Source organism: Microcaecilia unicolor, chromosome 6 (genome assembly GCF_901765095.1).
Source record: "Microcaecilia unicolor chromosome 6, aMicUni1.1, whole genome shotgun sequence".
Taxonomy (NCBI): domain Eukaryota; kingdom Metazoa; phylum Chordata; class Amphibia; order Gymnophiona; family Siphonopidae; genus Microcaecilia; species Microcaecilia unicolor.
Window position 1 is genome coordinate 8200377 of NC_044036.1, and position 25881 is coordinate 8226257.

Consider the following 25881-nt stretch of genomic DNA (forward strand, 5'->3'; position numbering starts at 1 on the left):
GTTAGAGGTTTATCTTATCAAGTGAGTTTTCAATAGTTTACGAAATATGATCTAGTCTTCAGTGTGATGGAGTTGATTGGGCAAAGAGTTCCATCTGGTTGTACTTTGGTATGAAAATCCAGCGTTGTTGATAGTTTTATATTTGATTTTATTACATTCTGGGAACTGTAAGATTCTGCATGTAAGATGGGGATGAGCCATAAATTATTTGATGGATGAATGCACATAATTTGAAAGTAATGCGTGAACTTATAGGTAGCCAGTGTAGTTTGAATACAAGCGGGGTTGCTTTGGAGTATCGGGTGGGTAGGTGGGGGGAGCAAGATGGCGGCTTGAAAGGAGCGTTGTGAAGCTGCTCTGGTCCTACCTTGGTAACATCGTTATTTTTTCCTCCTGCCTAAAAGGAGAGGTGGGCAATGCGTTGGCCCCACTACGCTTGTCACACCGTTGGTGGGACCCATGGATCGCTTTGCTGTTTCAGGATTAATATCGGGACCTGTATCTTTGCTGCAGGAGGGAGCGGTGGGAGGTGAGCCGCTCCCCCAGCTTGAAGCAGAAACAACTTTAAGTCCCGAGTTACGGACGCCGCCGCCCATGCCGGCTGACGAGCAGAGACTAGTGCAGGGAACTCTGCGTCCCATAGAGGTGGTAGCATTTCCCGGAGAGGGGTCAGCCTCTAGCGAAGTGCCGCCGAGCATTTCCGCACAGATGGATGCGGAACAATATGGCGCTGGCATTTTTGGCGAACCTATCGTGATAAAGGAGATCCAACTCTACTTCACTGAGTAAGTCATTTTTGCCTATTAAGCCAGCAACTATTACTTTACATAATATTTGGGAAGCCCTTTTGGGTTTAGAAACATCTCTTTCTCAAAAATTATTATCAGTATTTCAGCAAACTCAAATCTCATCAGAGAAAGAACCTATTTTGGCAAAAAAAATATTACTAATGGAAAAAAGGATCGAGACTAATGCTAAGGATGCCCAATCTCTTCAACAAATATAAGTAAATATGATGCTTCAGAATAAGATTGAAAACTTAGAAAATCAACAGAGGTCTAAAACATTGCGGTTAATAAATTTTCCTAGACAATCTTCAATTGCTGCTCTTATAACCTTTAAAAAGAATTTGTCTGAAATATTGAAGATTCCGGAACAAGCTTATCCTCCGGTCTCAAAAAATGTATTACCTATTACCTTATATTAAGAAGACTCTACTGAACAACCTGTTGCTGAAGGGACCGAAGTATCTATTGAGAGTTTAAATCTTACACAGACACTTGAAGATGATAATTTGGGTTTAAAACCTGCAACATTAATAGTGACATTTGTATTACAAACCTGATAGAGACTGGACATTGAAACAAAGAGCTTTTTCAGAATTGTAAGATTAGAATGTTTCCGGATGTATCTAAAGCAACCCAAAAGAGGCGCCAACGTTTCCTTAAACTTCGCCCATGATTTATACAATTGGGCGGTCTTTTCTGGTTGAATTTTCCCTGCAATTGTATATTGAAATTCAATTCAGTGAAATGTTTTTTTATGAACCTATACATTTAAGTTCTTTTTTGGATACCAAGACTGTTGTAACTCTACTTTTGCAGTCAAGACTAGTAGGGTTACATCTACTCCGTAAATTAGTTGGTTATAACCCTTTCTAGCTTCTATTTTCTTTGAGCAGTGTGGAGTTTTCCTCATCTTCTTAGGTATTGTGCCCTGTTCCTTCCTTAATTGTGGACTAAAGATGAGAAATATAATATGTTGATTATGTTATCTTTGTGATTTGAAATTTGTATTGACGATAATCATCTTTTCTGTATCAAGATTTATTCTTGGATTTTGAATTTGTACATTGCTTAAAGTAAAAGGGAAATAAAAAGGAGTATCGGGTAGCTTTAAGTACAAGAGGTTTGAGCAGTTTGTAATTTTCTGATTAGTGAAGTCTTAAGTCCTGCGTAGACTGCATTGCAGTAACCAAATTTTGATAGTACCAAGGATTGAGTTAGTGATCTGAAAATTGTGTTTTGAAAATAAGGTCTTAATCTTTTTAGTTTCCATAATGATTTGAATACACTAGACACTCATTTGGATACTTGTGGTTCAAATGAGAGATGTTGATCAATCAAACCTATAAATGGCAAGTGACCGACTCACCTGCAAATGCGCAGTAGAGACTTCCCTCTCTGTCCCGCCCCCGCGTCAAGACGTGATGATGAGGGGAGGGGGGCGGGACAGAGAGGGGAAACTGCGCGGAAGGGGAGGGAGGGAACCGCTGACGTCGCTACCGCTCCCCCCCCAAGGTAGCCGCTACCCTCCCCCAGAGTCGCCACCACCCCCCCTTCACCCGGCCCGGGCCCTCTCTTCGTTATTCAACTTACAGCAGCGCCGAAACAGCAGCAAGCAGCTCAGCTTCAGCTCCCGTCGGCCTTCCTTCCCTGCCTGTGCCCCGCCCTCGCCTCACTTGGTTAAGATTTCTTCGATATTTTTGTCAAAGGTGACATAGATTGTAACATCATCGGCATACATGAAACAGTTGAAATTATTTGATTCTAGTAGATAACCTAGAGGTGCCATCATTATATTAAACAGGATGGGGGAGAGAGGAGAGCCTTGTGTCACTCCGCAATTAGGGGACCAGGGAGCTGAGATGAGGCTTGATTGTTTTACTTTGTAGAACCTAGAGGTGAGAAAGCCCTTGAACCATTGACGAACATTGCTCGATATAATCTAACAGATCGAACAGAATGTTATGGTCCACTGTATCAAAAGCGCTGGCTATATCAAATTGTTTGTTTAGCTCTTTTCTGAGGTTTGCAATAAGCATTGTTAGGACTGTTTTGGTGCTGTAAGAGGACCTGAAACCTGATTGGCGGGTATGTAATATTGAGAAAGAGTTAAGATAGTCCATGAGTTGTTGGGTAACCAGACCTTCCATTATTTTAACTAACAGTGGGATAGAGGCTACAGACCTGTAGTTTGAAACTTCATTCAAGCTGGATTGTGGGTTTTTGGGAATGGGGGTTTTGAAGGAAAAATTCCATGAGATAGCATATAATGTTATATTTGACTGCAAGCATTGTTCAGTAGCTGATTTTAAGAGGTAGCTGGGACATGGGTCAAGTATACATTTTGATGCTGCTTTTAACTCCTAACCCTTATTCACTTGTTCAGAGCCCTATTTTATCATCCTTACTTTAATATTCCCTCATCTCCTGTTTGTCCTGTTTGTCTGTCCTAATTAGATTGTAAGCTCTGTCGAGCAGGGACTGTCTCTTCATGTTCAAATGTACAGCGCTGCGTAGGTCTAGTAGCGCTATAGAAATGATAAGTAGTAGTAGTAATTGCACAGAGTGGTTGTTGACATGAGGAAGTGAAGTTCCAATACCCTTTGTTTTACTAGTGCACAACATTTTCAGGGACATCCGACTCCCACTGGTGGTTCGTTGTCATCTCTGCTGGGCAATTTGCAAAGACAGATTCACCTAGGTGAGCATTACTTTCCCCAGGGGCCCACGCACAAAGCCTCGCAGTAGAGCCATGTTCAGGTGTCTTGAGCGTGTGGCCTCTACCGCAAGCATCATATTGTCCCATGCAGACAGCATGCAAATTTTATGAGCAGAAAACGTGTGGCTAAGGGAGGAGGGAGCGTGCCGGACACATGCGCACAAGGGTTTTGCATTAAGCGCAAAAAGCGTCAGCACAAAGCAGTGCTTGTTCTTCTGTGCCTGAACATAGTAGATGACGGCAGAGAAAGACCTTCACGGTCCATCCAGTCTGCCCAACAAGATAAACTCATATGTGCTACTTTATGTGTACACCTGACCTTGATTTATACACATAAAGTAGCACATATGAGTTTATCTTGTTTATCTGAATGTATAAGAAATTTGTCTGAGGCTCATATTTACGCACCGAAGAACAAGCACCAATCAATTTACTTCTCATCTGCCTTTGAAACTTGCAGGGCCTTCCTTCTGCATGTAAAACGAGACAAAACAGGCAGTTAAAATGGGTGTGAAATCCTCTCTGCAAAACCTTCTGTGCTGCCCTGGACCTGGTGAAAATTTTCTGGCATTGTGTTTGCATCAAAAGTTCTCTGCACTGAACATTCTCTGCTTTGCCCAGAATATTTGATGGGCTCGTTACCATGCATTTTAATACAACCTGTAGCCATGTCTTCTGCACAGTTAACTCAGATGCTCAAGCCCTCTCTGCATGACAAGCATGCACACTCAGCATACGGTAGCTTTCTGCATGGCCCCATGTGTGTTTTGCTGGGTTTTCTTTTCACAAGTACGTCCTCTGTTGTAAACCCACTCCCCTAGCCACCCACATTAAGCAACTTCAGTACCCATACTTTGTTGCTGCTATTTTCCAAGGGAAACTATCCAGGTAGCTTCTCTTCGAAAATGAACTATAAGGTAGGCAGAATAAAAATACTCACATACTTTCCAAGCAGACCACAAAGCTGAATCTGCAGTAAAAAGAACTTGGAGATTGGACAATGTCTTGTTGGTACTCATGCCAGTGCTCCGGGCCAAAGTCTGGTATCATGCAGCATAGCAGACGGAAGAGTTTCCCGTCTCCTAAGAATGGAAGCTTCTACCTGCATCCAAACATTTTTATACTCAGTCACTGCAGCGAGAAACTAGAACACGACCACCAGGAAGCATTATTATTATTATTAGCATTTGTATAGCACTACCAGACGCACGCAGCGCTGAACACATGACACAGAGAGACCGTCCCTGCTCAATAGAGCTTACAATCTCAAAATACAAACAGACAAGACAATTAAGGACGAGGGAAGTACTGGGTGAGAAAGGAACAAGGGGAGGGCAATTGAATAATGGCTAGGAGCCAAAAGCAGTGGTGAAAAGGTTCTAGGAAGCTGACAGCATCAGACACTTGAGTCAGCATCGTCCCACATCAGCATTTAAAAATCTTATTTCTGGAATGATTGGAGGAGATTTATAAAGCGGCTACCCAGCAGCCAAAAGCTGAGCGCCTCAGTTTTACAACTGTTGCTTTAGCCTGGTGGAGCCAATTCAACTTTAAGTAACAATGCAGCACCCCCGTAAGGCAGTCGGAAGCCACAGAGGCATAGTCCCTGTACTTGAAGATTTGCTGCTAGTGATATTTCAACAGAGAAAGAAATATCGGGAGAGGGGCAAGGCTAGTTTTCTTGCGAACTGGATTAAGCCCTACTATTGCCCTCAGACATGTCCAGTATGAAGCAGGTGCGACAGATACGGCAGTGGGGAAGAGCGTAGCAGAGCCCTTTCCATGCAGGACATTAAGATTAATGCGTAGGAACACGCGTGTGTTATTCCTGCAGAGACCCAACCTGGCACAGCTCTTGCTGTTCTGCTTAAATAAGAGGAAAGTGCGATGAATCACACGCCGCTTTTCCTTACGTTTTATGTTACTGGGGAAAAAAAACCAGGCTATAAGTCTTCAGCAATTAGGGTTTTTACAATCTTGTTTACTTGCAGAATAAAGTGCTAAGTTCATTGTTTGGCAGTCACAAGAGACTCTTCTGCCTTTTAATAATTATTTCTTCTCTTGTGAGCAATCCATTTCTTATTCCACTCAGCCCTGTTCAGTTTTTCCTGTCTCACTGCTGCAGTCTGCCGATGCCAGGCAGGAGAGCAAAGAGCAAACCTGGGCCACTGCCCTCGCAGTGTGCCAGCCGCACCTCTCCTTCGGGCCAGCTCTTTGACTGAGCTTTCAAACTTGTCACCCAGGTCTCAACAGGGGAGGAAAGGCAGCTTTAGACTGAGTCACTTATGATTTTCTATCCCACAAGCTTAGGAGCCAACTTTTCAAAATTATTTGGGGTGCTAAACCCAGTGGAAATAACCCCTCCCTGGACACATACAAGGAATTTTCTCAATATTGAGGGTGCTCAAGCACCCACAGCACCCACAGAGTCAGCTCTCATCCCCACAAGAGCAAGTTGGGGGGTTCTGGGTGAGAAGCAGAGGCTGTTCTCGGAGAGAGACTTCAGTTCGGTTCTGGCTCCCTCAGATTACCTCCCCTTTGCAACCTTCATTAACCCTCGGAAATGCGACAGCCTCATCTTGCTCAGAATACAGCACCCTCCCCCATACTCTTTAAGCAGTTACATGATGCATATAACAATAATAACAATTTTCACAGCGTTTCGTATTAAAATTAGGCCTGCAGCTTCATTTATTTGCGAACACTTAATGAGTAAATAACAACAACTTCTTCACCCGAGCTACGAATAATATTTATTTATTTATTTGTTACATTTGTATCCCACATTTCCCCACCTGTTTGCAGGCTCAATGTGGCTTACATAGTACCGTAAAGGTGATCGCCAATTCCGGTATGAACAAATACAAAGTGATATTGTGGTAGAATAAGGTTCATGTGTAACAGACCCATTAGGGAATCACAGGGAAGAAGAGATTAGTTATGTCCAGTACGAGCTTTGGTTTCGTTGTGTTGCAGGGTTCAGGCATTTAAGTTGGGTCGGTAGGGTATGCTTTTTTGAACAGGCAAGTTTTTAATGATTTCTGGAAGTTTATTTATTTATTTATTGCATTTGTATCCCACATTTCCCCACCTATTTGCAGGCTCAATGTGGCTTACAGTATGCCGTAATGGCGATCGTCATTTCCGGAATGAGAAATACAAATTGGTATTGCATTAAAGTTCATAAGTGACAGAGTAAATTAAGTAGTCAAGTATAGTTTAGGTGGTCATACATTGTTTTCACGGCATTAGGTAATGCATTCCAGAGTTATGTACTTATGTAGGAAAAGCTGGATGCATAAGTTGATTTGTATTTGAGTCCTTTGCAGCTTGGGTAGTGGAGGTTTAGGTATGTTCGTCCTGATCTTGTTGTGTTTCTGGTTGGTAGGTCTATGAGGTCTGTCATGTATCCTGGTGCTTCGCCGTAGAGGATTTTGTGGACCAGGGTGCAGATTTTGAACGCTATACGCTCTTTGATTGGGAGCCAGTGCAGTTTTTCTCAGAGGGGTTTGGCACTTTCGAATCGTGTTTTTCCAAATATAAGCCTGGCAGCTGTATTTTGTGCAGTTTGAAGTTTCTTTATGATTTGTTCTTTGCAACCCGCATAGATTCCGTTGCAGTAGTCTACATGGCTTAGTACCATTGATTGTATCAACTTGCGGAATATTTCCCTCGGGAAGAATGGTCTCACGCGTTTGAGTTTCCACATTGAGTGGAACATTTTCTTTGTTGTAGATTTCACATGGCTCTCTAGTGTGAGATTACAGTCGATTGTAACGCCAAGAATTTTTAGGCTGTCTGAGATAGGGAGGGTGTAGTCTGGTGTATTTACAGTGGTGGAAATAAGTATTTGATCCCTTGCTGATTTTGTAAGTTTGCCCACTGACAAAGACATGAGCAGCCCATAATTGAAGGGTAGGTTATTGGTAACAGTGAGAGATAGCACATCACAAATTAAATCCGGAAAATCACATTGTGGAAAGTATATGAATTTATTTGCATTCTGCAGAGGGAAATAAGTATTTGATCCCCCACCAACCAGTAAGAGATCTGGCCCCTACAGACCAGGTAGATGCTCCAAATCAACTCGTTACCTGCATGACAGACAGCTGTCGGCAATGGTCACCTGTATGAAAGACACCTGTCCACAGACTCAGTGAATCAGTCAGACTCTAACCTCTACAAAATGGCCAAGAGCAAGGAGCTGTCTAAGGATGTCAGGGACAAGATCATACACCTGCACAAGGCTGGAATGGGCTACAAAACCATCAGTAAGACGCTGGGCGAGAAGGAGACAACTGTTGGTGCCATAGTAAGAAAATGGAAGAAGTACAAAATGACTGTCAATCGACAAAGATCTGGGGCTCCACGCAAAATCTCACCTTGTGGGGTATCCTTGATCATGAGGAAGGTTAGAAATCAGCCTACAACTACAAGGGGGGAACTTGTCAATGATCTCAAGGCAGCTGGGACCACTGTCACCACGAAAACCATTGGTAACACATTACGACATAACGGATTGCAATCCTGCAGTGCCCGCAAGGTCCCCCTGCTCCGGAAGGCACATGTGACGACCCGTCTGAAGTTTGCCAGTGAACACCTGGATGATGCCGAGAGTGATTGGGAGAAGGTGCTGTGGTCAGATGAGACAAAAATTGAGCTCTTTGGCATGAACTCAACTCGCCGTGTTTGGAGGAAGAGAAATGCTGCCTATGACCCAAAGAACACCGTCCCCACTGTCAAGCATGGAGGTGGAAATGTTATGTTTTGGGGGTGTTTCTCTGCTAAGGGCACAGGACTACTTCACCGCATCAATGGGAGAATGGATGGGGCCATGTACCGTACAATTCTGAGTGACAACCTCCTTCCCTCCGCCAGGGCCTTAAAAATGGGTCGTGGCTGGGTCTTCCAGCACGACAATGGCCCAAAACATACAGCCAAGGCAACAAAGGAGTGGCTCAGGAAGAAGCACATTAGGGTCATGGAGTGGCCTAGCCAGTCACCAGACCTTAATCCCATTGAAAACTTATGGAGGGAGCTGAAGCTGCGAGTTGCCAAGCGACAGCCCAGAACTCTTAATGATTTAGAGATGATCTGCAAAGAGGAGTGGACCAAAATTCCTCCTGACATGTGTGCAAACCTCATCATCAACTACAGAAGACGTCTGACCGCTGTGCTTGCCAACAAGGGTTTTGCCACCAAGTATTAGGTCTTGTTTGCCAGAGGGATTAAATACTTATTTCCCTCTGCAGAATGCAAATAAATTCATATACTTTCCACAATGTGATTTTCCGGATTTAATTTGTGATGTGCTATCTCTCACTGTTACCAATAACCTACCCTTCAATTATGGGCTGCTCATGTCTTTGTCAGTGGGCAAACTTACAAAATCAGCAAGGGATCAAATACTTATTTCCACCACTGTATGTTGGTGGGTTTGCACATGTTGTATTGGGATGAGAGGATAAAACAGTGTGTTTTTTCTGCGTTTAGTTTTAGTTGAAATGCGTCCACCCATGAATTCATGATGTACAAGCTGAGTTTAATTTAATTGTTGATTTCTGTTAGATCATGTTTGTAAGTAATGCATATTGTAACATCGTCTGTGTAAATGAAAGGGTTGAGGCCATGGTTGGATAAGGACTTGGCTAGTGGGGTCATCATTAGGTTGAAAAGGATCGGTGAATATTGCAATGATTTCACCACCCACACTCGACCCTTAGTCCCACCCTGACAGCTAAGGTTAATTGATGGCATGGACCTCCAGGCCATATGTCCCCAATTAGAAACTTGATCTTGCACTAATACTTGTGCTCATGGCTCATCCCCTATGAGCAATACCCTGTAGCTCAGGTGTCCACCACAAGGTGCCAATAAATAAACTTCACTGGTGCCAACCCCCCCCCCCCCAACATATAGTGAAGTTGTGGCCTTGTAGGTAGGGCAAGAATAGAACGCTCAGTAAGTTCCTGAAAATCGTTCAACAAGTCCATTCCGATAACGGATAACGGAACTCCATCCCTTATCCAAGAGATGCTTCCTGGTTCAGGAATCAACATTATTGCCACTGAGATGGATAATCAGCAGTGCAGGGTGATGCAGTCGGGTTCTCATGGAATTCAAAAGAGGCAAAAGCTGGCTCCAATGCATGCCCCTATCCTCCAGCCAAGATACGTGGATGTCAAGATGTAAATCACCTGGATGGTGCATCGCTCTGTGGGCTGCCCAATGAATAAAGGAGTGACCCAAAATCCAGACAGAATGCACTTGGTCACCTGCATCTAAAATTAAATGAGGCAGTCAGGGGCATCCAACACCATTCCATAAGAGAGGAGGAAATGACAGACCCAACCGCAAACCAGACACTGCTGAACAGACGAAGGGGAACAAAAGCATGCTCAAACATGCGTTAAACAAGGAAGTCAAAGACAGAAAATCCAACCAAACAGAAGTAGCCAAGAAGAAATGGTAAACACGATCCGCTCCAGAAAGGACGCATTGTGTTATGCCCTTGCAACATGCCAGCATTACTGAACGGTAAACCAGACAAACCTCCCTTGTTCCCCCCCCCCCCAACACATACACACACAACTGCAAAAAAGGTCAACTGTTGCTGAACTAGAACACCCAAGTACCCCCCAGTACCGATGAAAGATACCATCTTCTATCTGGGTTTAGAATAGGTCATGGGACTGAAACTTTGTTAGCTCTTTTGTTGCATCTGGATAAGGGTCAGGCTGCCTTAGCAATATCTTTGGACCTGGCATTTGCATTTGATGTGCTAGATCATCAGTTATTGTTGGGAAGGTTAATTGATTAGGGTATAGGAGGCTCTGTTTTGCATATTCATTCTTGGATGAGTGTACATATTTTGTTCAAGATAGGAGTGAGGGTTTTTCTTTGTATGATGTCTCCTGTAAGGTTCCACAGGGGTCATCTGTGCTTCCTATGTGTTTCTGGCACCTTCAATACATTATTCAGTTAATGTGTATGTGTATGCTGATGATATCAAGGTAGCAGGATATCTTCCCCACCATTCTTCTGAATGAGTGTTTACTTATGATTGATAGCTGGCTTGGAGAGAGCAAATTCATCCATAATTTAGAGAAAACCAGGGTTTGTTGGCTTCATGGTCATTTGCCTTGTCCAAAAGTGAACCCACAATTTTTGGATGGACAAGTTGGTTTATCTAAATATTTTCGGTATTTGGTGGTGGTTTGGGATGCCAGGTTGCGTTTCAACCAGCATGCTTCCCGAGAGGTTAAACCAGGGTTTGGGGTATTAAGGATGTTACACGTAGTAAAACCGTATTTTGATAAAGAGACTTTACATGTCTTTTTACATTCTTTAGCTATATCTAAATTAGACTATGACAATGTTGCCTATCTTGGGGATGATGCATTGTTTGTGGAAGAGGCTGAGAACATTACAGAAAGCATATCTTAGATTGCTGGGGGAGGTTGGAGAGAGCATGTTACTCCTTTGTACCAACTCTATCATTGGTTGCCAGTGGATTTTAGGGTGACCTATAAGATGTTGGCCATAGTGAACAAGTCACTGTATCAGAAGACTCCTTCCTATCTGGCTTCTTTGTTATGCCCCATCAAGAAATCTGTGATTAGCTGATGTTTCTCTTCTGGCTTTCCCTGAAAATGTTCAGGCTCACCTGTCTGTTACTAGGGTTTCAGCTTTTTTGGCAAGCTCCTGTATTGTGGAGCTGGCTCCCTTTAGAGCTGTGGATGGAGGAGTCTTATCAGTTGTTTAAGGTTAAATTAAAAACACTAGTTTTTTAGAGGCATTTGGCTCGAGTATGTGATTTAAAAGTTGCACTGGAAACCTGTTGGAGGATGCAAGAAACAATATTCGTTTTATGGTCGTTTGTGGTATTTGCTCTTTTTGATCAGGTACCATATACAGTTCAAGCTTCTCCTATTAACCTACAAATGCACTCGATCTGCAGCCCCTCCTTACCTCTCTACCTTCATCTCCCCTTACGATCCTACCCATAACCTCCGCTCACAGGACAAATCCCTCCTCTCAGTACCCTTCTCCACCACTGCCAACTCCAGGCTCCACCCTTTCTGCCTCACCTCACCCTATACTTGGAATAAACTCCCTGAGCCCATACGCCAGACCCCCTCCCTGCCCATCTTCAAAGCCTTCCTCAAAGCCCACCTCTTCAATGTCGCCTCTATTCAGGAAATCTAGACTGCCCCCACTTGACATTTCGCACATTACATTGTAAGCTGTTTTGAGCAGGGACTGTCCTTTTTGTTAAACTGTACAGAGCTGCGTAACCCTAGTAGCGCTCTAGAAATGTTAAGTAGTAGTAGTAATGTCCAAATCGAAATTGAAAGAATGCAGAAATTCAAGCCAGATCTGATGGTCAAATCGAACTCCAGTAGACAAAAGCAAAAAATGAGGATTCCTAACACCTGCAGTGGTCGCAGATAGTGGCCTGCAGAAAACCCTCCCCGTCGAGATTACTTTGGGATTGTATAGTTTGAAGCATAGATTTCTAAGCATGAAGCGCCTGCTCAATCAAAGCCACAAGCTGGGCAGTTGAAGCCTCCAGAAGATGTGCAACCATCTGAAGGGAATCAATCTCTATGCCTAAGAAGGTAATCACTGGGACCAGACTCTCCATATTATCTGCCACTAGTGGGAACCCAAAGTGAAGCGCAACATCAATGAACGTTGACATCAAGCGAAAACAATCCTCCATGGCCATAGGGCCCACAAACAAGAAATCATCCAAGTAATGCGCAATCCTATCAAAAGCAGCCCACTGCGCTGTTACCCAATGCACAAAGGAACTGAAAAGTGGAAAATATGCACATGAAATTGTACAGCCCATGGGCATACACCTGTCAAAGTAATAGACCCCCTCAAAAGAAAATCCCAAGAATGGAAAGGAAGAAGGATGAAATGGGAGCAACCTAAATGCGGACTCCACGTTCACGTTCGCCATAAGGGCCCCCTGCCCATACCGACAGCCAGCCAGCTGAGGAATGCATAAAATAAGGGCCACGTCCAAAACCCCAAGGGCCCGCTGGCTGCCAACCTCCTGACCCAAGAGGCTGACTGTCCCCTGCAGAAAAACCCCCTGGATCAGGGAAATAAGCAGCCTGAAGGCCTGACTTGGTAGGTGGGGAGATAGCAAAGGACTGCTGCTTTGACTTCGCGGAAGTGCCATCCTCCTTGCTACCCTCCCCTGGGAAAGTAGCACAACAGGCTGGATGCTAGAGGCCACAGGCATAGTCTCCCTCTCCACAGTGCTAACTTGTACCCCCATAGCATCCAGAGCCACAGCCACACCCGTCCTGCCCCTCCCGCCCAAGGGAACCCTTGATTTTTTGCCTTTCTGGGTACTGCAGGCCTCAAAATGCTCCATAGCTAAGGCCAATAAGACTGCTTCTTTAGAGCACCATCAGCAGGAGGCAGTTGGGAACTGGTGGGAACAGACAGAGTAAGACCAACCTGATCGGGACTGAAGCTTTCATCAAAGCAGTCACCAGCAGTAATAGAAAAATCTTCTCCTAAGTCGTCCTCAGAGGCCCCGGAAGGAGATCCACCCAACTCCATCTTGGAAAGCCAAAAGCTACCTCCGATGAGTTGGGAGAAAAATAGCCCTGTCACGCATAGACAGCTTCTTTAAATAATACATGCATTGCCCCCCCCTCCCCACCCAGTCAATAGCTGTGTGGCCAATCGTGGTCCAGGAATCAGACGGATCCTTGTATTCAAATTTTTTGCATGAATGAGGCTGCTATACCCCAACTTATCCATCTCCCCCCTCCCCCACCTCCTTTGCCTCGAGCTCAAGTTTCTAGGCCTCACCTTCCTGAACTTTCCAAGGGACAAGGCACAAGCCCCACCGGATCACATCTCAATCCAGGTGAGTTGCCCATCCTGAGGTTAACGTTGTCCCTCGAGACTAGCTCTTGTGTCTGTTCCATACTGTGTCACCTGTACTGCTTGCTGCAAATAAAGAAAGCAGACCTACAAGTGCACTGGGATTGGGAATCTGCCTTTAAAAACCCAAAGCTTTATGCAGAGAAGAAGCAGCAGCTCCCAGCTGTTGCAGTACTTCTGCCACAGCAACCAGGGGATGTGGGCGTATGGCTTTTGCAGTTTTCTTTCACAGTATCACGTAGGTCCCATTTCCTCTCACTGAACGTCATGCTATGTGCATTATATGAATTAACAGGCGGTTGTTTAAAATAAAACTGGTTCTCTTCATATTGTACAGGTTCTCAGTCTCACTGAAAAGGCCAAAAAAGAACTCTCAAATCATTAATTAGAATCTCTCTCCTCCCCAGCGTGTTCCATGCCCCCCTTTCCTCGGAGTGTGTATGTTTGAGAGAGAGTGTGTGGGTGAGAAATGGAGTGTGTATGTGAGAGAGAATGAGTGAGTGGTCACACCTCTCCTTAAGAAGCCTTCACTTGACCCTACTTGTCCCTCTAATTACCGACCCATCTCCCTCCTTCCTTTTCTCTCCAAATTACTTGAGCGTGCTGTTCATCGCTGCTGCCTTGATTTTCTCTCCTCACATGCTATTCTTGACCCATTACAATCTGGTTTCCGCCCTCTCCACTCAACCGAAACTGCGCTTACTAAAGTCTCCAATGACCTATTACTGGCTAAATCCAGAGGTCAATATTCCATCCTCATTCTTCTTGATCTTTCCGCTGCTTTTGACACTGTCGATCACAGCATACTTCTCGATACCCTGTCCTCACTTGGATTCCAGGGCTCTGTCCTTTCCTGGTTCTCTTCCTACCTCTCCCTCCGCACCTTTAGTGTTCACTCTGGTGGATCCTCTTCTACTTCTATCCCTCTGCCTGTTGGCGTACCTCAGGGTTCTGTTCTTGGTCCCCTCCTCTTTTCTATCTACACTTCTTCCCTTGGTTCATTAATCTCATCCCATGGCTTTTCCTACCATCTCTATGCTGATGACTCCCAAATCTACCTTTCTACCCCTGATATCTCACCTTGCATCCAAACCAAAGTTTCAGCGTGCTTGTCTGACATTGCTGCCTGGATGTCTCAACGCCACCTGAAATTAAATATGACCAAAACCGAGCTTCTCATTTTCCCCCCCAAACCCACCTCCCCGCTTCCCCCGTTTTCTATTTCTGTTGATGGCTCTCTCATTCTCCCTGTCTCCTCAGCTCGAAACCTTGGGGTCATCTTTGACTCTTCTCTCTCCTTCTCTGCTCATATCCAGCAGACCGCCAAGACCTGTCGTTTCTTTCTTTACAACATCCGTAAAATCCGCCCCTTTCTTTCCGAGCACTCTACCAAAACCCTCATCCACACCCTTGTCACCTCTCGTTTAGACTACTGCAATCTGCTTCTTGCTGGCCTCCCACTTAGTCACCTCTCCCCTCTCCAGTCGGTTCAAAACTCTGCTGCCCGTCTCATCTTCCGCCAGGGTCGCTTTACTCATACTACCCCTCTCCTCAAGACCCTTCACTGGCTCCCTATCCGTTTTCGCATCCTGTTCAAACTTCTTCTACTAACCTATAAATGTATTCACTCTGCTGCTCCCCAGTATCTCTCCACACTCGTCCTTCCCTACACCCCTTCCCGTGCACTCCGCTCCATGGATAAATCCTTCTTATCTGTTCCCTTCTCCACTACTGCCAACTCCAGACTTCGCGCCTTCTGTCTCGCTGCACCCTACGCCTGGAATAAACTTCCTGAGCCCCTACGTCTTGCCCCATCCTTGGCCACCTTTAAATCTAGACTGAAAGCCCACCTCTTTAACATTGCTTTTGACTCGTAACCACTTGTAACCACTCGCCTCCACCTACCCTCCTCTCTTCCTTCCCGTTCACATTAATTGATTTGATTTGCTTACTTTATTTATTTTTTGTCTATTAGATTGTAAGCTCTTTGAGCAGGGACTGTCTTTCTTCTATGTTTGTGCAGCGCTGCGTATGCCTTGTAGCGCTATAGAAATGCTAAATAGTAGTAGTAGTGTGTGTGTGCGTGTGTGTGTCAGAGAGAGAGAGAGTGTGAGAGACAGTGTGTGTGTAAGTCTGTGTGTGAGAGAGAGTGTACGTGAGAGACAGAGAGTGAGTGTTTGTGTGTGAGAAAGTGAAGCCTTCAAACCTTGAAGCATTCGTGCGCTTTGTAAGGCTCCATTTCCTCAATTGACGACACGTAGTTTCGGAACGTTGCAGGAATGCTTCAAGGCTTGAAGGCTTCACTTTCTCGGCTTCAGAATGTTGGAGGTGCGTTTTATTATATAGGATATATTTTTTATTACTACTTGTTTGCACACAAAGTAAATCATCGGATTATTTATTAATTTTTAAAAATATTTTAAAACATTATTTATTATTTTTCAATATTTGAATTTTTGATATCATCATTAATATTATCATTATTATTATTTAAATAAAAAAATGTCATGTAGAACAGTTTCGTTTTGACATAGAATGTACTAGTCCTCCATAACATTTTTCATATGACCATCATATCAAATTCATTTCAAGTTTTATTGTTCGTGAATTATTGTTCTGTTTATTGTGCTTTTTTTTTTAGTGAGATATTGGTGTTGGTATTTTCTATATTTATTATATTAGTATTTATTGATTTATAATTTATATGTTTCTATTTATGATCGTGTTTTATGTTTCAATTTAATTCAAAGAATTTTTTTGTACAATGCTATATATGTTTGTTTATTGTTTTCATTTATGATTGTTTCATCACCATTCACTGTATGACCCCTGATGTAGACGCTTCGTGCATGGAAACACGGCCCGTGTCGGGTCCTTCTTTTAAGTATAACAATAAAGACTGTTGGATTCATATCTCCAGTGGTGATTCGTCTTTGGCCAGCCTCTGCTTTTGCCTTCTGTGCAGTCTGCTTGAACAAGGCTAAATTCATAGTATCTTGGGTCACATCTGTGGAACTCACTGTACTGGAACATGGAAGAGCTGGGCTCTATTTAGAGGCTTTTGGCTAAGCTGAATTTGAATTCTTCAGATTTGGCCACATTCTGTTTTCATTGATGGAAGTTTGTGTTTTAACTGATGCCTGTCTCTGTCTTCTGTTGAGGATGGTGTTCGCTGCACAAGATGGTCTTAACAAGTTTTGTGAGATAGAAAGGTTTTAAAAGAAAACATTAATTAGAGGAAACAGGCATTTTGCAGAAGGTGAGTATCAACAACTGCTGTGTCCTCCTGCCGTATACACAGCTAGCTAAAGTAGGATTTTTAATAGTCCGCTCTTCAAATGAGTAAACATGACAGAAAATAAGCCATAGCCAGCGTTTCAGCCTCCAGCTCACCATAGGAGCCAACTTTTCAAAATGATTGGGGGTGCTGAAATTTTTTTTTTTACAGGTGGTGCATTCCCCTCGCCCCCTCCCTGCCCCTCCTCCTCCCCCTCTCCCTGTCTCCCTCTCCCCTCCTCCGAGTTCCAGGCCCCCTTCTCCTCTGATTTCCATGCCCCTTCCCTTCCTCCTTCCAAGTTCCAGGCCCCTTCCTCCGTCCAAGTTCTAGGCCCCCTCCCCCGAGTTCCAGGCCCCCCTCCCCTGTTCCAGGCCCCCTCTCCTCCCTCCCTCCCTCCAAGTTCCAGGCCCCCCCCCCCCTCCTCCGAGTTCCAGGCCCCCTTCTCCTCTGATTTCCATGCCCCTTCCCTCCCTCCCTCCGAGTTCCAGGCCCCTTCCTCCGTCCGAGTTCTAGGCCCCCTCCCCCAAGTTCCAGGCCTCCTCTCCTCCCTCCCTCCAAGTTCCAGGCCCCTCCTCTGAGTGCCAGTCCCAACCCCAGGCCTACCTCTTCTCCCACAACAGTCGGACCGGCGGAGGACTGTTGAGGAAGAAGAGGGCGGGCACCGGGCAGGTCAGGCTGGCGAAAGGAACTTCTGGTTCCGACTTCTGGCGGGTGAAATATTGGGGGTGCTCGAGCACCTACGGCACCCACGGAGTTGGCGCCTATGCAGCTCACTCTCCACCCCAACAGGCGACAGCACGACAATGCTCACCACTAAGTTTTAGACTTGTTTAATTCATGTCAAATGTGGTTTACAAACGGGAATGACATGTACCTTTGTACTCTTTATATAGAATATACATTAACAGACATCATTGACACAACTGGAATAGCACTGTGTGCAATCAGGCTTCTTTGGGCAAAAGTGATTTTTGTTTGTCCTTAATTATCATGAGAAAAGAAAAAGGATCATAACAGAGTTTATTTAAAAATCAAAATAAAAAGGACCCTGTAACCAGCTAAAATGGGCAGAGACAGTCTCTCCTTTCTCCCTTCCCAGCTCTGCCCTTACTTCTCACAATAGGGATGGCTTTACACGTCAAATAAACATTACTTCTCACATATTCTTTTACAAATACGTACAAAGCACAAACAGTACAACATTCCTTCCTCAGGGCTGGGATCCTGTGCCTGTGGCCAGAAGCCCCCTCCCTCCCCCACAGCGGAGCCTTCCATTCTCATCCCTCTCTGCTATTAAACTAGTCAGTACCACACTGGATCGGTCCAATTTGAGCCAGGCATACAGCAGTTTCCTATCCCTCTGGTGAACTAACCATGCTATCTCTGTCAGCTTTGCTTTTTGGGGATACAGTGGACATTTTTGGAATGTTTCTATTGGTTGGCACACTTCTGGGGCCTTAGTAAACACAGACAGTAATAAAAGGATGCCATAGACCCACCAGGGCAGAGAGAGGAAAATGCTTGGCAATGCCAGACGTGAGCAGAATGCACATGGGGGAACCCCCCCCCCTCTCTTCTACAGTTAAGCAAAATAAACATTTTTGGGCTTTGTGAGTAAGTGTCCTCTAGTTACAAAAGAGACCCCCCTCCAACTTCATGCACTCGTATTCCTGGGGGACTTGCACTCATAGCACACCATGTCCGCCACATGCCTACCTCTACTCCAGCGCTCTCCACCCATGTCACATGACACTGCATTTAGCTATCTGGGCCCCTGGGTTCTGGAATAGTCTCCCTTCTGCACTTCCTTTTCAGTCTTTCAAGGCTCTTCTGAAGATTCTTTTGACTCTATTCCGACACGACTCTTGTCTTTCTCCTTTGTGCTTGCCTCCACCCCTTTGCTTTCCGCCATATTCCCCATTCCCTCCCTTTCCCTCCTCTTTCTTCCCCTTCATCAGCAGTGCCAGAATATTTTTCTTTTAAACTTGTTGTAAACCATTTAGTCGCCTTGCAAGGATCAATTTGCGGTATATTAAACAATCAGGTAAATAAATTAAAAAAATAAATTACACATATCAGAGTACTAATAGCTTGCAGTGAGTAACCCAGAAGCTAAGTGCTTACATACCCAGCCTGAGGACAGAGAGATCAGTTCTAACGCCAACTCGCCTTCTAGTCTCTGAATGGGAACTGTGCTGTTGGGAATGGCAGGATGGATGGGCACATTGGAATCCCAAGCAATAGAAAGAATTCCCTCTCGGCATGTACTTTGCTTCTAAATCTCCTGCTTCTGTTTTTCTTAGCTATTCTCTACTCATAGATCATGATACTAGTTGTCTGCGTGAATTCGCCTACGCACTGCCCTTTGACTGTATTAGCAACCAGCAGGAAAGCAGAGGCCACTTTATTCTCCCAAACACAAGCAAGAATGAACTTCAAGATTACCACTTCTGCTTCCAAAAGTGGAGAGGATTAGGGTCTAGGGGTAGCTTGTCAGTTTAGTGACCAGCTGTGCTTCTTGAATGGGCACTAGAACTGCTCATACATACTAAGGTGTATACCTGTAGCCTTTGTTCCCCAGCACTGGTTTAGAAGCAAAGGGGCCTCGGCATCTCTGGAAGCCGAGTTTACAGAGTAACAACACTGAATTGCAGCTCTGTTACCGCCTCTTCAGAGGGATGAAAGGAAACAGAAGAGCGACAGGATCAAGAAAAGGCAATCTTCGATAACAAGCAGAAAGCATTTCCCACAGAAACTGCTCCTGGACAGAGTTGGAAGAGGGATGGCTCAGAGGAAATGTAAACTGGTAAAGGATGGAGGACGACCAAAATGGCCCATCCACTCTGCACAGCGGCCAGTTGTGGTCGCAAATCCCCTATAGAACCCAACATGCACTCTCGCTTCCCTCCCTCCCTGAACATCCTTCACCTAATTGGGAATTTGTAGGTGTATCTGCCTCTCCACTAAGAGGTTGGTAGATGCCAGGAATCCCCCAGAGGTGGCTGTCCTAATAAATATACTTGAATTCCGCCATGGTTAATAAAGAAAATGTGGGAAAAGGAGAAAGAAACAGAGTCTACAGTGAAACAAGGTTTCTTTCTACTAATAGCTACTCCGTTCCTGTAACTAACTTTGTAGAAGGATGAAAACGGTTTAGAACAAGGCTCGACAAGTAAGAAAAGGTAAAACGTTATCAGAGATTGATCTTGCTCCAAGAAGCAGCACATCAACCTGTAAGGGATCACATCTCTAACTGAGAAATCCTAAGATATGCCTTTGTGTGTTTGTAAGGTACCCAGGGGTTGCTGTAGAATGATTTTTGTTTTAACCGATTTTGTATTTTCCAGTTGGAAGGAGCTGTTTGTTAGCGGTTTTTTTTTTGGAGCAGCTGCTCTCCCTTTTTGGGAGTTTTTTCAGGTGCTCTTTTTCCCAATGGTTATTGAAAGTGGGCTCCAGCTAGCTACACTCCTGGGAGATTTCAGGTTCCCCTTGTTTTTTTGAATAATTACTGTTTATGGCAATGTACAGCTCTTCCATCTGGATTATTAGAGCAAAAAATACATTTATCTGGAGTGTTTTAATAAATGTAGGCCGTCACTGAACATGCAGCTACTGGACACATTAGGATGCCAGGGGAATCCCTCCTGCCTCCCAAATTTAGAGGTGGGTGAGGGGATTAAGAGGTCCAGAAAACCACTGGAGGCTTCTAATCAAGGGACCATTTAGCAGTCCTGGAAGGGCAGACCTGCCCTTTTGAATGTCTCTCTTCCTGTCACTGTGTCATGCAACCAATAGCTGTATATTACAGTGGTAGGTTGTGCTGTTTTTTTGTTTTCTGAGACAGCGCACACTTTTTAAACCCATGGAAAATAGCATGTTTTTAGTTTACTGCATTGTGACTAATGGTAGCTGTGTGTCATGTTCTAACCAACTTTTTACCACAATGAGGACTCTGTCCTTTTTCATCACATACACTTAACAACAGCTGCTTACAGAGACTATTTCCAATTACTTAAGAACTGTGTGCTGCATTCAGAATAGGCTTAGGGTAACGGAGAAACCGCTTTTCAATTAAAATGTGCAGAGCTGCCAAGCTATCCAGCTCCAGAAAGGAGATTTTAGGCCTGTCCTGGGCTTCAGACAATCCTAATCTGATCCATTTAAGCAGCTCTATTTGGGTTTTAGACAGTTCTAGAAACATCTAAATCCCAATTTTACGAAGCTGGGCTATACACATCTAAAACGGAAAACTGCACCTGGCAAGGGGGTGTGGTCTCAGCATGAGGGGGCAGAGATCTGCCCACCAGGATGTCTAGGTTTCAGAACAGTGCTCCATTTGAGCGATTAGGGAAGGTCACCCTTGAAAGTAACTTGCAAGAAATGAAATGTCTACATTTCTAAAATGGCTAACAAACGATGTTCTGGCACATAAACCTTGTGTGCCCATTTTGACCTGTTATTTTAGACATCTATGTTTTGAAAAGGATGTTCCTGCCACGTTACCACATAAACGTCCATTTCGCCATGTATTTTCAAACAGGCTCTACGGCAGCAGATCCTGTTCTAAAATACAAGCAGATGACGTTTAATGTGAACAAGTGCTGGGAGTCACGGATCGAGAAAGGGATCTAGGTGTCATCACTGATGATACGTTGAAAACTTCTGCTCAATGTGCTGCTGCGGCTAAGAAAGCAAATAGAATGTTGGGTATCATTAGGAAAGGGATTGAAAACAAAAATGAGGATATTATTCTGCCGTTGTATCGCTCCATGGTGCGACCGCACCTCAAGTATTGTGTTCAATTCTGGTCGCCAAACCTCAAAAAAGACATAGTGGAATTGGAAAAGGTGTAGAGAAGGGCGACAAAGATGAAACAGGGGATGGGACGGCTTCCCTATCAGGATAGGCTTGGAGAAAAGGCGGCTGAGGGGAGATATGATAGAGGTCTATAAGATAATGAGTGGAATGGAACAGGTCGATGTGGAGCGTCTGTTTACGCTTTCCAAAAATACTAGGACAAGGGGGCATGCGATGAAGCTGTTGTGTGGTAAATTTAAAACAAATCGGAGGAAATCTTTCTTCACTCAATGCGTAGTTAAACTCTGGAATTCGCTGCCGGAAAAGGTGGTTAAGGCGGTTAACTTAGCGGACTTCAAAAACAGGTTGGATGGCTTCCTGGAGGAAAAGGCCATAGATTCTTATTGAATGGACGAGGGAATAATACAGTATTTCTAGGAGGGACGGGACAAATTGCTTGTTCTTTTGGCCGCAGTCGGTGACAGGGTGCTGGGCTCGATGGACCCTTGGTCTGTCCCAGCATGGCGATGCTTATGTAGTTAAGTTGAGGCTTAGCAACCTAGATGGCTCAATTTTGCTGTGTAAAAACAGGAATGAGAAGTACCACATTGCTTTTAAATATACGTTCAAAACCAGCACTTGCCCCCCCCCCCCCCCAAAAAAAAAAAAGTCTTGAGAGGGCTACGTTGGCAAGCTCTAAAATGAAACGGCAGTTGAAAAAGGGCAGAGCTGCCTCTCATCCTCCCACAGCAAGGACTGCCCTTGTTCTATATATGGGAATGTGCTGAAAGTCGCCCTGTTTCATTAGGCCGAAGCCCAAAGAGCACATGCTTGCAAGTCTGAACCCAGGAGAGAAAGAATTGCTTTGGTGAAGCATTTTGTTTTCAAGTAAGAATGCCACCTTTGCTTTTTCAGTGAGTAGCTTTTTTTTACTAAAAGGAAAGTAATGTTTACAGCAGCAAGAGGCAGTCGGTATGATTAGTGATAATTTGTTAAAAGACTTCATTTTGTCACCTAAAACAGTATTTCCCAACGTGGGCCTGGAGGCAGGGGAATATGTATGCAAAGATATATCTATATACATTCCATTTTATATAAATATAATTTATACACAGTCCCTGCGGACTCATTGAACACTTGGGGTCACCATTCTGAATGGAAGAGGTTTTTAACAGGTGGGTTGGGCTTGCTCATTAAATCACCCTATTCCCAAGATGATTGGGTGGGAAATAGAATATTAAGTCGCTCCCCCCCCCCCCCCATTACTCCCCGACTATTGTGCAATTTCTCATTCTCAGCTGAGAAGACCATCCTCAGCTTGCATATTATCCAAAAGCCTAGGAAGCAGGAACCTGACAAACAGTAGAAATTTCACTGGTACAAGCTGGGGTAAGCCATAAATGCAACCCTATGTACATCTGCCTTTCCCTACAAGGGTTTAACAAGAAGGATCAAGGCTGAAATGGATGAACAGTAGTTCACAACCCATTTCTCAGGGTCTTCAGGATATCCACGATCAATATGCATGAGATACATTAGCATGCTCTTGTCTTCCCTGTATGCAAATCTCTCATACATAATCATAGTAGATATCCTGAAAACCCAATTGGCTAGGCAGATTGAGACCTATGGAGGGGCATAATTGAACGAAAACGTCTATCTCCATGGGCGTTTATCTCCGAGAACGGGTCCGTGAAGGGGCGGACCGAACCGTATTTTCGAAAAAAAATAGACGTCCATGTTTTATTCGACAATTTGTGAGCTGGGCGTTTTTGTTTTTCAGTGATAATGGAAAATGAAAGCGCCCAGCTCAAAAACGAATAAATCCAAGGCATTTGTTCGTGGGAGGGGCCAGGATTCGTAGTGCACTGGTCCCCCTCACATGCCAGGACACCAACCGGGCACCCTAGGGGGCACTTTTACAAAAACAAAAAAAAAAGGTAAAAGAGCTCCCAGGTGCATAGCACCCTTCCTTGTGTGTTGAGTCCCCCAAATCCCCCTCAAAACCTACACCATTACTATAGCCTTAAGGGGTGAAGGGGGGCACCTACATGTGGGTACAGTGGGTTTGGGGGGGTTGGACGACTAAGCATTAAGCAGCACAATTGTAACAGGTAGGGGGGAGATGGGCCTGGGTCCACCTGCCTGAAGTCCACTGCACCCCCTAACAACTGCTCCAGGGACCTGCATACTGCTGCCAGGGAGGTGGGTATGACATTTGAGGGTGAAAATAAAAAGTTGTGAAACATCATGTTTTGTGGTGGGAGGGGGTTAGTGACCACTGGGGGAGTCAGGGGAGGTCATCCCCGATTCCCTCTGGTGGTAATCTGGTCATTTAGGGCACTTTTTGGGGCCTTATTCGTGAAAAAAAGGGTCCAGGAAAAGTGCCCTAAATTCTCGCTAAAAACGCATATTTTTTTCCCATTATCAGCGAAAGGCGCCCATCTCTGATCGGCCGATAACCACGCCCCAGTTACGCCTTCACCACACCTTCGACACGCTGCCGTCAACTTTGTACGCTTCCGCGATGGAGTGCAGTTGAAAACGTCCAAGTTCAGCTTTCGATTATACCGCGTTATTCGTTTTTGGGAGATAAACGCCTATCTCCCGATTTAGGTCTCAATATAGGCGTTTTTGTCTTTCGATTATAAGCTAGATGGCATTGTAGGGTCACTGTAGGCTATTCCTCGTTCCCTCTGAGATCTACTCTTGTGCATGCTTGCTTTCTCTTGAGATACTTTTACTGTAGACCAGTGTCCCGTAGGAGTGTTAACGGCAGCATTTGCTTAGCCCATTACTTAGGAGCAACAAGAAGACAAGTTGAAATCGTGGTTGCAGTATTATTCCCAGTGCATTTTATCTAGCAAAAAAGGTGCTGGTACTCAAATGCTAGGCCACCCTTCAGGGGTGGGGTGATCACTGAAGGACCCACCCCATAATAGCCAGGGCCCCTGCAACCAATCACAGAATCTATGACAAGGAAGAATTGGTGTATAGAGCCTGAGCTCTTTCATTAAAACTTACAATCCATGGGTCAATTTTAGCAGACAATGAAAAAGGTGCTGGTACTCAGTACCCCCAAGTACCTCCTCAAAAAAAGCCCTGAATATTCCCAAGAGTAATATTCTTGCAAGAGCAAGAGGATACCTATAATTTCTGAGAACGGCCTGTTGAAAAAAGGTTTTGCTTATAATACTCATCTGCTCCTGCACAGCAGCACATAATGATCTGGCTTTAAATGGACTTAGACTGGAGGCTGCCGAATTTCAGTAGGTAACTCCCTACTATAGCTGAAGAAAGAGAGACTGCTGGACTTGGGTTTCACTTGAAAAGAATAGGGAAGATGTGGGTTATGTCCAGTAAGCCAAGAAGGTGAAATCAATGATTAACAGCTGTGCCTGAATAACCAGTGGTAATCTCGAAAGAAGAAGCCAAACATTTAACAAGGAGCACTACTGGAGAACAAATTAGTGAAGTTCTATGGAGGCTGGATGAACTGAAAGAAACTACAGCCCTAGAAAAGATAAAGCTTCTGAAGAGTGAGCACAGGAGCCAACCCAGCCTGAACAGCTATAGAAAAAGGACTGATGACCATGAGAACCAAAGTCACAAAAATAATTCACACAAAATCAGGATCCCTAAGATGGTAAAGACTACGGACTGGCAGATGCAACTGAGGAGCTGCCAGTTAAATTTGACAGGATTCATAGATGGGACCCTCTGGGGAACGGGGTTCGCAGGAATCCCACGGAATCTGCAGGGACGGAAGCAGTTGTGCAGGGATTCCATGGGGACGGAAGCAGTTTCTGTGGGGTTCCCATGGGGACAGCTGCACTTGCGCCAGCCTCTCACCTACCGAGTACCAACTTCTTTGAGTGCTGTCTCCTCCTCCTCCTTGCTTTAACAGCACAGATGTGGAAAGCCTCCATTAAGGAGGTGGTAGAGATTCAAATGGTGACGAAATTCAAAAAGGCTTGGGATGAACATAGAGGATCTCCAATGAGAAAATGGAAGCAATAAAAAACCTAAACTTAAATGGCTGCATGTGTGTGGATGTGTCACGTGACATTTACATGGTGACTCTGGCTGTGATGAACTAGGGCCAATACCGGGAGACCTGTATGGTCTGTGTCTCATATATGACAATCTGGTTTTGGATGGGCTGGAAAGGGCTTAGACAGCAACTTTAGTGGATGGAACATGAAGACAGTGCTGGACAGACTTTTACGGTTTCTGTCCCGCAAATGAGAAGATGAATAGGCTGGAGTGGGCTTTGAGGGCAACTCCAGCAGTTAGAACATAAGGATAGGGCTGGGCGGACTTCTAAGGTCTATGCCCCAGAAACACCACAGAAAGACCATAATCAAGTATACAATATCACATTCATT